Here is a 14,820-nt window from a genome sequence, read left to right on the forward strand (position 1 = left end):
AGTTAGGATATATATTTATAGTGAAGAAGCAGCTCCTCTCTTCTTGTTCATATGCACATTGAAAGTAGCCTGTTATTGCCACTTATCATTAGGTGGAAATTATTTTCACATTTGTACTTATAATTGTTCCTAGCTATGTAAAATACAGGCTTGCTGTGTGTATTCTGTGTGGGAAAAGGTGAGTTTGTGTGTGGAAGAACAGCTGAAGTACATCAGGGCCTATGTATAATTCTGCATTTCACAAAAAGACATATATTTGACCTATTCATTACCCACAATATCTCTAATGTCTTTTCAAAAATAGAGATGTATAAAATAGTTTAATTTTCTTCTGGCTAATTTCTTTTCTGTTTTCCGAGGAGGGGAAAAAAGAAATACATAAACAGAAATGCTTTACATAAAGAAGCTCTCTGAAAAGCAAAGTAGATGCTATTTATGTAAAGTCCAGTCTCCTGGAGCTATGGTTTTGCTTACACATGAGTCCAACACTGAATTTATACTGATTCAAATATCTGGCCTTTCTAGTTTTGCAAGCTGCATTTTAAATCCAATGTTAAGCTACAATTATAGTAGAAAGCATCAACTGAAAAATCCAGAAGTTAATAAATATTGAGATGTCCTGATTTTATATGATCACAATTTTTTTTTTCCAATTACATATTGCTGCAAGAATTTATATTGGCTTTGTGAAACTAGAAACTTTTCAGATATGTAAATCAATCTTAGTGTTACTGTGCAGTATTCTTTAAATTAAATTACAGTACAGATATCAGATTCTAGCAGTTCTTTTGCTGCAATGAGATAATTTCTGGAGGCAAGACACCTGGCCAGGATAGAGTGGTGATTAATTTTATGTGTTTAGGGTGCAATCATCACTCAGAAAAAGGCTTAGGGTTTGGATGATGGATGACGGGTAAAGTGCAGGCTGATAGGACATGGCCCATGAATCTGTTCTACATCATCAGTTCCTTTGATCACTGGCAGAAGTTCAGAGATACCTCTTTGCATCTGTCCAAAATAAACAAGGCTACCATATACCTTTTGCAAGATCATTTTTAAATACAGGCTTATTTGTGGGGGAGAAAACATCTTTATTTTTTTTTCATCAATGACTGAGGGAAATAAAAACAAACACTGTCTTGCATTTACATGCACTTTTACAGGCAAAAAATATGTTGAGTGTGTGTGCGTCCATGTCCCTACACACACATATATATTTTAATGAAAGATGATAGTGTAAAAGCAATTTTTTTCCCTTGCAAACTGATACCTATGTTGACACCACAGAGGGGATTCAGCATAGCTGCTGAAAAACAGTGTTACAGAGCCTGCCATGAGAAGAAAGCCCTAAGTTATAGCAATGCTATGCAGCATTTCTTCTTCATTAGTAATGGTGGTGTAACTACAAATTGTTGGGAATCTTTCTCACTAGTGATAGCAAAATGAACTGTGTAATCAAATAATTTTGATTAAAAATTCAGAAGAGCTAAAGGGTGAAAAGATAGAGAGGATTTGTGCCAACCTGCCAAATTTTTTTTTTTTTTTGTATCTCAATTAACAAAATATAATTTGATAATTGGAAGCAAATGCTTCTTTATCATATGATTTCAACTTTTCTTTACCCAATGCTGTCCCCTGCAGGGTGTAAGAAATCAGATCACAGAAGTACTCAGAGGCTAAAAAAAATATATATTTTTTTTTTTTTTAAATCCAGGAGTAAGAGAGGAATAGATGAATTAAAATCATGTCCTCTATCAGAATTCATTATCAAGCCAGCATGGTTTATGAAAAATCCTTTCAGAAGCTTGATTGGGTACCGTGATGGGCATTCCTTGAAAATATTCTCTTGTATCTCCTGGCATATGTGCAATACTTTTTTCCATATGTGAATTCCTAGTGCTCATGTTGATATTCTGTCTGTGGGCAATAAGATGTTGAGCATTTCTTTTATATGTCTTATCAGCTGCACTTGGACAAGAAAAGGATATCCAAGACTCTGTATATGTAGAAAATACTAAGCTACTACTCTGCTTAAAAGACAGTTGGCCCTCATGAAAGAATTACAGCTCTTCTCAAAAGGACATTAAAAAAAGTAAAGGGAAGCATAAAGGTGGAGAGCTGATTAGATTTCATTAATAAGATCACCTTTGTCCCAGACAAAAACAAAACATGGAGCTTAAAAAACAACCTCTGGGAGCATTTGTTATCACATAGAAATCATACTCACATGATTGCTGTCTCCTTACTCAGCTGGAAAAGTGCTTTATCTGACTAAGTGCAAATACTGAAATGTTCATTAGCTCTCTTGAAACACCTTGACTTGTCTTTATTGAGTTGCATTTCATCCATAGCCTTTGCACCCGGGGGCAGACAATAAATTTTTCTTCACAAAAGGTTTCTCAAGAGTGGTATGACTGTTCCTTTTCTCCCCAGAGTCTGAACACATTGCATCATCTTCTATCATATTTACAAGCCTGGGGCCCAGGATGAAGAATTGTTTAGTATCTCCAAACCAAAGCTGCCACGTAGCAGATCAAATTGTTGTTGCTCTGCCACTGAGCTGACTCAGTACTTGCTTGTTTGATTTAAGGCACAGTTCTACTGTGAAAAGTTATTGTAAAAATGGTATTTTCTTCTGCAGCAGAGCTAGTTCCTACGTGTATGAAGAATTATATGTGCTGACTCAAGTGACAAAGCACAAGTATTTACTGCTTCTGGTGTTGCCAACTCTGCAGAGCAAAGAGAGAAGAGAGAAAGCAGATTAGGGTCCATTTAATGTGTATCCATTTATGCTCCCAAGATTCCGTGTGCTTAGTCTTTGCAAATTCAGGGAGAACAACTGTTTCCCAGAGCTGTTTACAGGAGTATAATTTGGCCTCTACTGCTGGTGAGTAGCCATGGAAAGGAAGCATTTTGGTCTCTCAGATAGTGAGTAATGTGGAAACACTACAGACAAAAAAAAAAAAAACAAAACAAAAAAAAAAACCATAACGACATTGTAATTTGAAACAGAGTAGGTCAATACTTTATAGTCCTCTGTACCATATTTTGCCTATAGTGACCTGCAAACTTTGTGGCTGCAGTAGATTATTTTGTGGCATTCTTGGTTTGTTAACTTTTCTCTTAGATTAATGTCATCTCTTACTATTCAGATGTAGTGGGGAAATATGCTGGTAATGATTTACCACTTATTTTAGAATAAAGCAGAGTGCCAATTTCTGGGTATTATCTAGCTAGCTATCATACCTTTGGAGCTAATTTTTGCCTTGATGTTGTGATCTGTTAGCACACAGAACTGCCCTTCAGTGACTCTGGTCTGTCCCCACTGAGCCATTCTAAGAGTTGGTGAAGGCTTCCTTCTTTGGCTGTCTTACACAGCCAGTATGTGAAACTATGAAGGGAGTTCATAGGGAATTACTGAGTTCATAAGGCTGAGTGTTGGTTTTAGCATGTTCACAGTGTCTGGCTTTATTGCTTTAGCTTGTCTAATCCAGGGAGACAAGTTGTCTCTGTTTCAAAGTGACACTGAAGCTTGCATTAGAATGACTTGGACTTGTGTTCCATCAAAAAAGGAAGTGGTTAGAGCAAGCAAGATTTTCTTGAATATTTCAGCTACTTAAAAGAGAATTTTTAGCCATTGTCTTAAATTCCTAGGGGCTACTGGATGATCAGATTGCCAGCAATGTCTGCTGGTTACTTTTGCAGTCTTTTGCAGTGAAATTGTCACCTTTTTTGAGCAGTTTGTGGAGCTATATTTTAAGTCCAGTAGAACAGAAATCAGTGGGAATGTGGCAGCTTGCTTGATTAGTCCAATGCCTTGCTCTATTCTTTGAAGCAGTGAAAGTTTAAATAGAATTTAGGGTTACTGAATTCTCAAAGATTGTCTTAACCAAAAGACAGTGGCAATCAACAAACCATGCTGTGGTATTTGAAATAAAAACTGGCCCCTCTGCTGAAATGTCTTAGCACTGGGGAGAGAAGGAGCAGCTTCTCTTGGCAGCTTTGGAATTTTCTGCCTAAGTAGTCCAAAAAGTTTACATGTATTGGTCTCAGGTTATATCGGTTCTTCCCCTGAGAACCAAAACTAAGTTCTTCTTTAAGAAAGTACAATTTTAACTAATGGTGAAGCTGATAGCACTTACAACCTTTGGTACATTGTATTCAATTCTAAAGTAAATATCTATAAATTAAAGTAAAACCTCATTGTTATAGAGAGCAAAAAGTGAATAAGAATCAATTACATTAAGCTTATATATAAGTAAATGGCAACTTACCTTGTAGGTCCCATCATTTAGAAGCTGACTAAATCTGTGCAGTATAAGACTTACAAAAAGTCCTTGGGAAGGGGTGGGGAAAGTGTCCTTGACTTGTCATAAAATAGAAACTGAAAGTTTTAAAACTTCTCTCTAACATGAGGCTAAACTACAAAATATCAGCTATTCTTTGAACTTGTCTTTTAAATAACCCTTTAGGTATTGTCGCCCGAGCAACAAATATTTTATTGATTTGTGTATGTGGATGGATTGTGCTTAAATATATTCAGTTAATATTGCTTAGTAATTTTTTTTTCTGAAAATACAGCTATTGTAAGCTCTCGAGTCTGGTTTAGCTCAATCAGTAGTTTATCAAAATCTTGTTATGCATTTCCATGAGAAGGAAGAATACTGTGTGACTGCCAGCACTCGCCATTTGGTTCTGCTGTGTAACAATTGAAGTCACATCTGTAGGCTGTATTTGCTCCTGAAATGTATGAACTCATAAGTCAAGCTGGAAACTCGAGTGCAAATTCACTTCCTGGTGGTTAATAGCAGCTATGTCCAAAGACCATGAGGAGAATCTCTAATTCCACTAGAGTTTTACCTTCTTCTGGAAACCCCTTTGTTGTGAGCAGGCCTGGCTCAAGGGGATAATAGGAACTTGAATACGAGTATATTTGAGAAATGCACATATACACTACAGACACATAAGCTTGACAATCTTTAGGAGCTGTCTGATAACTTTCTACAAAGCAGCTTGACCCCCTACTGTTATTTTTTTATATTTGTATTTACTTTATCACACAGAAAACCAATCATGTTACTCTGTCATACCAGTTATTTTATAAAAGTAGACAGAGGCATGTAGCAGCTCAGAAGAGCTTAGAGTCTCCTGAAAAGACACAGCACTTTTTTTCCCTTGAGGTCTGAAGTTATTGGGGCAACAGAAATGCTTTTTTCTTTGTTTTTAGAAGAACAAAGATTCTGTTCTTTTAAATCTGGGTAATAGAATAATAGAACATAATAAGAGTAAAATATTATGGAAAATATCTAGAACCTAAATATGTCCTTGAAAAATATCATAATAATTTTATAATATCACCTACATTAAAAGTTCAACATTATGTTACACGAGAGACTTGACTTGAGAGCATATATCCATTTAAATTGTTGCAAACTTACTCAGCCAGTGCAATATAAAATTATCTTCCATGTTGCTGTTGGGGATCATTCTGCTGCATTTATTTGGATGTCAAAGTGACAGGCCATTAACCTAGGGGTAAGCTAATTATTTAAGGAACTTTTCTTGTTTTGTACAATGAAGAAGTACTCTTGAAAATACAAACATAGATATCTGTGTCAGATGGTAATGGTCCATTTCTTTTAAATATGAAAACATAATTTTAGCATTCAAACAGTCAAGACAGTGGTAATTTAAAATAAAACAAGAACAACTGTCATTAAATGGTTGTGTTTCTGGACTTAGATTGATGCTTAACACATTGATCTTCTTCAATAGAAGCTTTCCATATTCCATCTGTTAGAATCTTTGACCTTTTCTTAACACCATTAAAAGATAAAATGTTAATCTACTGAAAAAAGATGCATGACCTTTTAAAAGTGAACTGTACCACTTTACAGTCTGCCATCATTAAAGAACTTTATGCTCAGGAGCCACGCATTATGTGTATCATAGCAATATAATTGTTTAGAATAATGTAATTGTTCGACCAAGTAGATATTCACCACACATAACATAAATCAGAGCTATGTGAATGTTGAAAACCCAATCAAAATAGCTTGTCAGATCAAGTCTTACTTTGTTTTAATCAGCCTCAAACTCTTTTTTTTTTTTTATTAATATGCTACAATGCATGCCTAGAAGACACCATTTTAACAAAGAAGAAAGGTACTTTGGGACAAATTAAACCTTTACTTATTTTTTCAGTTTAAGGAAATAGCTGGAGCACAAATATTTTATATTTCATGAGGAATTTTAATAACAAGGAAAATAATGAAAATGGATTTGACTTGTTTTTAATAAATTTGAATTATCTTAAACTTCTTAAAATCAGTGGCCACAATTCAGAACAGTGCTGATTTAAAATCCAGTATCAGATAGTAATTAGTCTTTAGTAATAGTAATTAGGGCTAATTTGACTCCAAATTAAGAATTAAAAGAGAATGAAAAAACACTGAATATATGATATAGGCTCACATAACTTCTGGTAAGGTGTAAGTTTTAGATGAAGCCCATCAAATTGTTTTGAGGGCATAGCTATATAGTAGTGTGTCTACTCAATAACTGTTCAACAGAGAATAATGGGAGGTTCAAGTAGCTTCTGCATTTGAATATGGTGTTCGGCTGGTACCTTTTATTATATAGGTAAAAAAGCCTTTCTACAGATGAAGACTCATATTCTTGTATTTTAACCTAAATTCTGTTCAAATCCATAACTTGTTCCATTTTCCGCAGTAAAACTAGTGATCTTAGCCTGGATTATTTCAGGTCAGAATATCCTCTATGCATCTTTTTCCAGTGGCATTTACTCCTTAAGGTAAGTTGCTGCATGCAAAATAGTGTTCTAATATAACATAAATTTAGGTCCTGATAATAATATTAACTGATTGTATTAACTTATTATGTTTAGCAATGTCACTGCCATGGGGCTTAGACAGCCCTGATGCAATGGGTTCATTTAAATCAGTAATTTAGGGCACAAAAATTATTTTTTTCCTTTGTGATTTTGCCTTGCATCTATATGTGAAGGTGGGTGGTGTGTGCCCAAAGCTGTTTCCTACCTCATGAAACTGAAGCTGAAGTCATTTGCTGAATTGTCATCTTGAGTGGTAATGAGGACACACAGTCCTGCAGGATTTAGCTCTCCACGCATGTATTGTTTGCCTAGGAATGGAAACTGGATTGAATTTCATTGTTAGAAATTTGTTAATCTGCACAATAATACAGAAAGTAAAGAAGAAAACATGGGCTTTGCTTAGAGTTTTTGGCAAGTTGAAAGACATTATTTTCCAGTGAAAACTTTATATTCTGTTTTCTGATTGTGTTGCTGCACTAGCTCTGTCCACTTATGGATTGTTCCTATTAAATAAGAAGCACTCCATTTTGTACAGGCCAAGCATTTCATCTTTGAAGTTAGTAGTCACTTTTTTTGTCAAGCTCTTCCATTGTTTAGACTTGCTTCCCAGTCCCCAGTTTATCACACCGCAAATTTCCTCTCTTGCATATTCTTCCCTCTAGGTCATTGATAGTGAAAGCAAGCAATATGTTTCCTGGTGTTCGACCATGTGGCACTTCACTAGTCACATAACACACTAGATAAGGAGATGACAGTCTGTGCTGCTCTGAATAGCATATGTGCATGCCATCTGAAAGCCAGGAGCCCGAGGACATGGATACAGCCAACAGAGGGAGTCAATGGCAGCAAAGCACTGGCCATTCAACCCCTGCTATGGAGAGAAGAAAAATGGACAGCTTTGCATTTATGGGTAAAGGGAAGCTTTTCTCCTGTTTCTCGTTAGTCCCTAGGCATTGTTTGGAGGCCATGTGCTCCTCTTTTCTCAAGCTGGAGGTTGCCTACGTGACACAAGTTTGGTCCCTGCTCAGTAGGAGGTGGTGCCCTACTAGACTGTCAGCTGTTTTGATAAAAGTTTGGCCCTTTTAACAATTTTGTGTGTACGGGGAAGATCTGATCTGTAGCATTTGCCTTTTTGTCTACTAAGTACAACTATCAACTAACATAAAGAATCTTTAATTGCAATATAGTGAGAATTACAAAATAAAGCCTAGTTTGTGGGGAACGCTTGCTCCATTTTTACAGTACGGCAGTAATGTTTAACATCTCATCTGCCTACTCGTTACTTGGTATCCAACATAGCTAAAATTATACACATCCTCATCAACCAAAGTGGCATTCCCTTCAGACTAAAAAAGTCCTAGATCTCAGCATTGGTGAATATAATAAAGAGAAAGAGTCTTTTCTCTTTGACAGAAGCAAGCTGTCACAGTAATAGTGAAATGAGACATAGAAGAAAAAAAATTTCAAAATATTCTTAGACACATTCAGGCAGCATGTAAATAGAATATTAAATCTGGCAAGAAAGATCTGTTTATTTTTTGCACAAAAGGGCTAAGAAGTTGTTTGGTTTTTTGGTTTGTTTTTTTTTTTCTTTTTTCATTTTAAAGCATGAATTTCTTTTTCTTCCACCTGAAGTCTGAACAGTATTCCACAGAGCAGCTGTCCACAGCAAGAAACTCATCATTCACTCTCTGATCAGCACATACAGTAAGTGACATGAAACTCTGCTTAATTCTCTTGTGTCTTCATGAAATAATTTCTTCACCAACTAAAGAAATCTGCTGTTTACCATAATCTCAATTTAACACCTTCTCTCACTGTTCAAAAGTAACTGTCTGCATTTGAATGGGGTTTGCAAAGCAGAAGTAACTGCCAGGGAAAACTAAACAAGTCTTGTCTCTTCCTTGAAAGTTGAAAAAGGCTTTAGTTTTTTTTTTTTTATCACAGTGACAGGTTACATGGTAAATAAAGTTTGAGATCTTTGCTTTGGCCATTTAATACAAGAATTGGTTGGAAGCGAACAAAGCTGAAGGGTGCAAAACTTGAGCTTAGCCCAAGTTACACATTAAGTCGGTTGTTGGGAGGCGAGTGGCACATGGCCACAGTACCCCTGGGGGACGGGGGTGACAGGACAGGCTGAAGGTGCTGCTCCTCCCTCACAGAGAAAGCCCTTCAAACTAATGAGCTTCGGTTAACCAGCACGATGGGAAAGAGGCCTTGGGGAACATTCCGCTCCTTAGAAGAGAATTTGTTTGGTTTGTGTAACGTAGAAAGAGCCGGGAGGATCTCAGTGCCATGGAGGGTCCCACCTTGCCTGACATTACCATGCACAGCAGGGGATCACTTAAAAAAGATTTCCTCATTGGCATTGGAATCAGATACAATATCTGCTAATCAGCAATCAAAGCAAAGGCCCTGTTCGTGCTGCGAGAATAGCTAGATTTCTACACATTTGTTCTGAAGGTAATGAAATTGCATCCAAATGAGACATGAGACATGAAATGTTCTGCAGGAGTTCAAAGCCTGTGACTGCAGCTGCACTCCCCAGCAGCCTTACCTGGGAACCTGTTCTTGAGGAAAACCTCTCCTGCAAATCTCTTCCCCTGACTCATAAGGTTATGATTGAGGAAATTCGCATTTGAAAATTTAGAAATACAGTGCACAATGGTTTCATGTCATAGCTGGATTGAACTAAGAAAAAGCATTGTGTTGGAGGGTAGGAACCTCTTTTTGTCTTTTGTGTTTATATCACTGTGTTGATTTACTGCAGGTAAAAAGAATGGTAATGTAAAATCCTTGTGTAATTTTTCTGAAACAGGATGAGTTTTCACATGATGTGAGTAGCATTGTGCTGCTAACTGCAAAATGCTTAGAGGAAACTAAACTAAGTTGAAGGAATTAATATTCCATCAAAGAGTAGGTACTTGTCTCAATAAGATATTTTTAGCATTTTTGGATTTTGATATATGTCTCCTTTTTTCCCAAGAGAACAGGAAAACTACTTCTCACCACTTCTTTCATCTTAGGTTGTTTATGGCAGACCATTGCATTAGGTCATGTAGCAATGGATCCACTAGAAAATGAACAATGTTTTGAATCATTCATATGTTTAATTTGCTACCTCTCTTTGGTCAGGTGAATGTAGTTTTCCCACCAGTACCCAGCTATGTACCAGGGTTAAAAGTTTTCACAGAAGCCAGGTAGGTACCTAATCAGAATATTGTTGCCTGGGCAGAGCTTTGGATGCTAGAAATAATGTTTTTAAAGCATATTGACATATGCATTAAATGAAAAGCACACATAATATTGAAGTGCTCTATTTCCCTAGAAAAGGAAGAAAATAAGTCTTAATTTTCCTTTAGGGCAAAGCTTTTATAGAATTGCTGCTAGTTCATAGTCTTCCAGTTATTGTTTAAACCCCATAAGATACTTAAGTCTTTGAGTATTTATACCAAGACAAGAAAAATATGAATTCATTCTTGAGCTCAGATTTGGAACTAATAAAGTTATTCTGATTTCTATTACGTTTCTTGCCCACCAGCGTTACCTCCTTGCTATTATTTAGCTGAACACTTTTAGTGTCTTGAGTGCCTTGTACCTTATGGAAGTTGGGAAGGAAAATCAAAGGTCACAAGGAACAGGGAAAATGGTAATTAAATAATTGTAACAAGGAAAACAGAAAAAAAAATAAAGGGAACAGAGGATACAAACAGCAGCTATCAAAGTGGTTCTCTGCCAATGTTTTTAGTGTTGTCATTTGGGTGTGTCTATGTGGTTGAGTGATTTTCCTCAGTAACCTGCTTGTTTTGTTGGTTTTACAATTTTTGGTGAGATGATTTCTGAATTTTTCTCAGATTCTCCCTGTTCCCTCCAAGATGGACACAATTTATCATATTGTCATTATCCATCCCCAGTGATTCAAGGACTTCTGTGTTTTCTTAGCAAGACAGCCAACTTCTCACATGATATGTACTTGGAATTAAATCTCATTTCCATTCTCTCATGGCTACCAGGCATTATATTTCATAGTGGGATCTTCAGCAGCTGAAATTTTAGTTCTACAGTGCCCAGTACATATAAATTGCAATATCCCAAGTCCTGGAATCCCACTCTGTCAGGATTATTTTCCTGCATTGCGCAATGTGTAAGGACATGCCAATCTGGGCAGAAGAGAGAAAAGCATGCAGCCACTTTAGCAGCTTCTGTCTCCTCCCTGATTGAATTGGAAAATTATGTGAATTTTGTGATAAAATTATGTATGACACTTAAAATTTGCAATGTGGTCAAATATGGGTAGATAGTATGGGTGAATAAATAGAAAATTGATTGCACCTTTAACTCTTGCAAATCTGCAAATTGGGATGCATTAAGTTTGGCAGATGTGTATTTTTATCTATAGTTGTTATCTGCTGCAAAACATCTGGATTTTAGAGAGTCAGACATTCAGACAACACGAGTGTGCAACAGATACTAAAAACTCTTTGTGGCTACCCAGTTTGAAAACAAAAGTGTATTGGCCTTCTGAAACAGTTTGCAAATCTGTCCTTAAAACAAAATGGGATTTTTTTATGGTGGCTAAAAAGAGGGGCACATAAGTATCAGTGTTTCTGTCCGTTTTGTTCTTGTGTTTAAGAATTCAGTGAAAGGTACAATTTTTTTACAGTGCCTTTGCTTATTATATGACTAGGCTTTAGATAATTGTGGTAATGTTTGGGCTCCATATTTGATTTCTAAGTTTTGAGTATGAGGTAATGCACATTCATAGCTTGTAAGAAGAGCCAGACTGACAGCAGAGGGGTTGATGTCCTTTGTGGTGCAGGTACAGCATGTTGCCTTTTTACCTTGTCAATGCACTTCAGCCTCAACACACTCTCAGCATGGAGAATCCCAGTTTGTTTCCCACATCCTCCTGCCCTTAAAATCTGGGCTGGGCTGGTCACGGCAGGGCAGTCTGGATTCTCATTAGTTCTAGTTCATGATTGAGTGCAAACTAACCAAAGTAACTCATTGACGCAGACAAAATTTTGTCTTGGACACTTGCAAGGTCCTAGGAATCTCCTGCTAACAAACCTCCCTCATTTTTCAGCTTCATTAAAAAATGCAGTGAAATCAGGCTTTAATCAGGGGAACGAAACATTATGATGCATATTTCCATGCCTGAAATGATAATCTATTTTTTAAAGAAGAGAATTAAATGCTATTTCAATTTTCTTGTGCTGACCCTTTAGGACTGTACTGAGCTCCTGTCACCTACTAGCATGCCCGCCAGGCAGTCTGTACAAATATTATTATTACTTAAATAGAGTCTGAATCATTACCTTGTGTTTTCACTTTGTAGTGAAGTGATTTAAATATAGTTTTCTTATGTTGGGATCCTTTGACAAATGCATAAATAGTTAGCGCATTGTTAGCAACAGTGAAAAGGAAATGGATGCCTGGCAGGAGGAAGGGCAAATTATTTTCTCATGCTTGCTGTGCTCTTTCTGTAGTGTAAATCAACTCTTCTCCTCTGAAAGTAAAAACTTATTCCAAGATGTCAACAAAAGTAAAGTAATTAGGAAAGGAAATGTAATTCCTCTCTGCTGCTCCTCCCGCACACACATTAGTAAATGAAAGCTATTTAAAGATACAACCTGGCATAGACTAATTGGAGATGAGTCACTTGGGACCTGATCCTGGAAATGCTTACTCAAATGAGTAGCCCTTTGATTGTTCGCTGGGTCAGTGTGGAGTGCTGTGCATGCTGCAGGATCAGGGAGGAGAGGGGTCAGTCCTGCAGGGTCCTGAGCTCCCCCGAACCCAACAGCTCCTGAGCCAGCCCCAGTGGGGAGATGCCTGTGCTTGGAGTTACCTGTTTTATTGATCACAGCCAGCTTGGTCAGTGTCTCCCAGGACTAAATCCCTGAATGCTTAACTTAAAACAGAATAGGAATATTATGAGGCTACTTTGATTAATTAATCTCATTTGGAATAAAAGAAACCACTAGAAAACTGAAATGCACTACAAAACTTTGCCACATCCACTTCTGCGATTGATTCATGTGTGTCATAAAATTAACTACTGTAATATGCTTTTTCCACAATTTAGTTCTCAAATACTTTGCTGCAAAGGAAGCTGTAAAGCTCAAAGGCGTATTTTTTCTTAGTGTTAGCAATTAATATGCCACTAGTCTTTGCATAAATAAGTTGTCTATTTTAAAGCAACTCAAATGGGCTATTTCATTTTATATGACTGTTAATTAAGATGTTGATTAGCCCTGCTATTGAAGCATTGAAACCCTTTCTAAAAGAAATGGCCACTGTTTCAATTTTATTTTAATTAGTTGGACTTTGAGGTTATTTACTACAGCGTCAGCTATCAAAGTAAAGCTATTTAATTTGATGTTCAGTCCAAGGCAGGTAGCACACAGAATTCCACATTTGCCTGTAACCACTGCCATTAACAGCAGTATGATTTAAGGTCATTTAAGAGTCATCAACCTCACAGATGGTAAAATGCGAAGTATCTAAAAGGGAAAATAACAATTGTTGTCTTGTCAAATAAAATCCGAACATTGTATTTTTCGTGAACACCCACTAGCTTCCAGCAATTTTATACAGAATGCGTTTCCCTTTGGGCGGAGAGTGTTAGGTCTTCCCTTTTATGTATCCTTCCATTGAGACATGCTAACCCCCTCGGGAGGTGAAACCCACCCAGATATTTGTGATTTTAAAACTTCATTTGCGTCACTTGCAACAGAGATGGATCATTATTCTGGGATAAAATCACATCCTGCACAGTGAAAATAACAGGCAACATTTGACCTGAAAAGGGAAAGAGGAAAAAAAAAAAAAAACCAACAACTTTAAAGTGTTAAAAGAAACAGACAGTGTTAAAGCTGCTTCAGGAAACAAATTCTCCCTGTAATGCAGTGTAATTACGATCTCTTCTAAGCTAAGTATAGTACCCTAGAGATTACTATAAGTAACTTATAATAGAATTTTTATTAGTGGTAGTAATTTTTTATGATAATTAGTGTAATCTGCAGCCAATAAAATCAGAAGATATATAGTTATCTCTTTTACACCAGAAAACTAATCTTCAGACAGCTGAAACATTAGGAAAAATATATTATTTTATGATTGTTATACACCTTTATGTTCTGATTATTTGGTATTTTTTTAATAGCCCTTTCCATTTAATGGTGAAAAATGTGAGGCATGCCCAAGAGCCAGTGTAAAGCAGCTTTGGGGTAAGCATCTGGCATTTCATTTCCTTGGCTATCTGATCTGAACCCTCATCCTTTGTGAAAGTTACCAAGTTTTAAGTATTTCTTCTAGATGATGGGTGACCCTTGCACAAGCCCTGTCCTCACAGTAATATTTTGCCTTTTATTATTGTCAGGAGGGAGAGCCCTGGCTGTGGTACATGGTTTACGTATCTTTGGGACTCTCTTGTGCTGCTCCACAAAAAGAACATCTTGACTAAACAGATCAGCTGCTATTGCTAAGCCAGTGAGTTTGCTGGAAATACAAAGAAAGAGAACAGTTCCAAATAAACCTAGGGAACCTTTCTCTGTTAGTGTTCTGAATCACGCTTTCAGTTTTTAGTTTGCTTCTCTGGCTGCATGGATGAGATGGACCTCTCACACAGGCTGTCAAAGCTGACATGCCTAGAATTTCTTCGGCCTGGGCTTCACTCAAGGATGTTTGAATAGGCATAAAGGCTATGAAAGGAGACTGCTGTCTTCCACTCAGGGAATGGCATAACTTCTCCTGGACCTTTTGGAAATTATTCCTGCAGAAGGAGGTCAGAGGACTGTTGTGTTCTCCTGGGCTTTTTAGACTTGATTTGTCCTAAATTAAGAAAGAGAAAGGGGAAAGAGAAGGGGGGAAAGTTATGGTTTCACTCCTTAGAGGTGCTGAGATTAGCATTCCCAGCAACTGTATAGGTGATCATAATCCATGTTCATAATCTTCTGTGGTTT

At 36.9% G+C, this 14,820-nt stretch overlaps 1 long non-coding RNA gene across 1 annotated transcript; it reads left to right on the plus strand.

Annotated features, from left to right (window-relative positions):
- Positions 1-1,994: 1,994 nt before the first annotated feature.
- LOC306806852 lies at positions 1,995-8,946 on the plus strand. The gene is made up of 3 exons (XR_013775597.1): positions 1,995-2,887; positions 6,733-6,814; positions 7,516-8,946. It is a non-coding gene; the product is annotated as an uncharacterized lncRNA (long non-coding RNA).
- The last annotated feature ends 5,874 nt before the right edge of the window (positions 8,947-14,820 follow it).

Source organism: Erithacus rubecula (assembly GCF_903797595.1).
Source record: "Erithacus rubecula genome assembly, chromosome: 12".
NCBI classification, from domain to species: Eukaryota; Metazoa; Chordata; class Aves; order Passeriformes; family Muscicapidae; genus Erithacus; species Erithacus rubecula.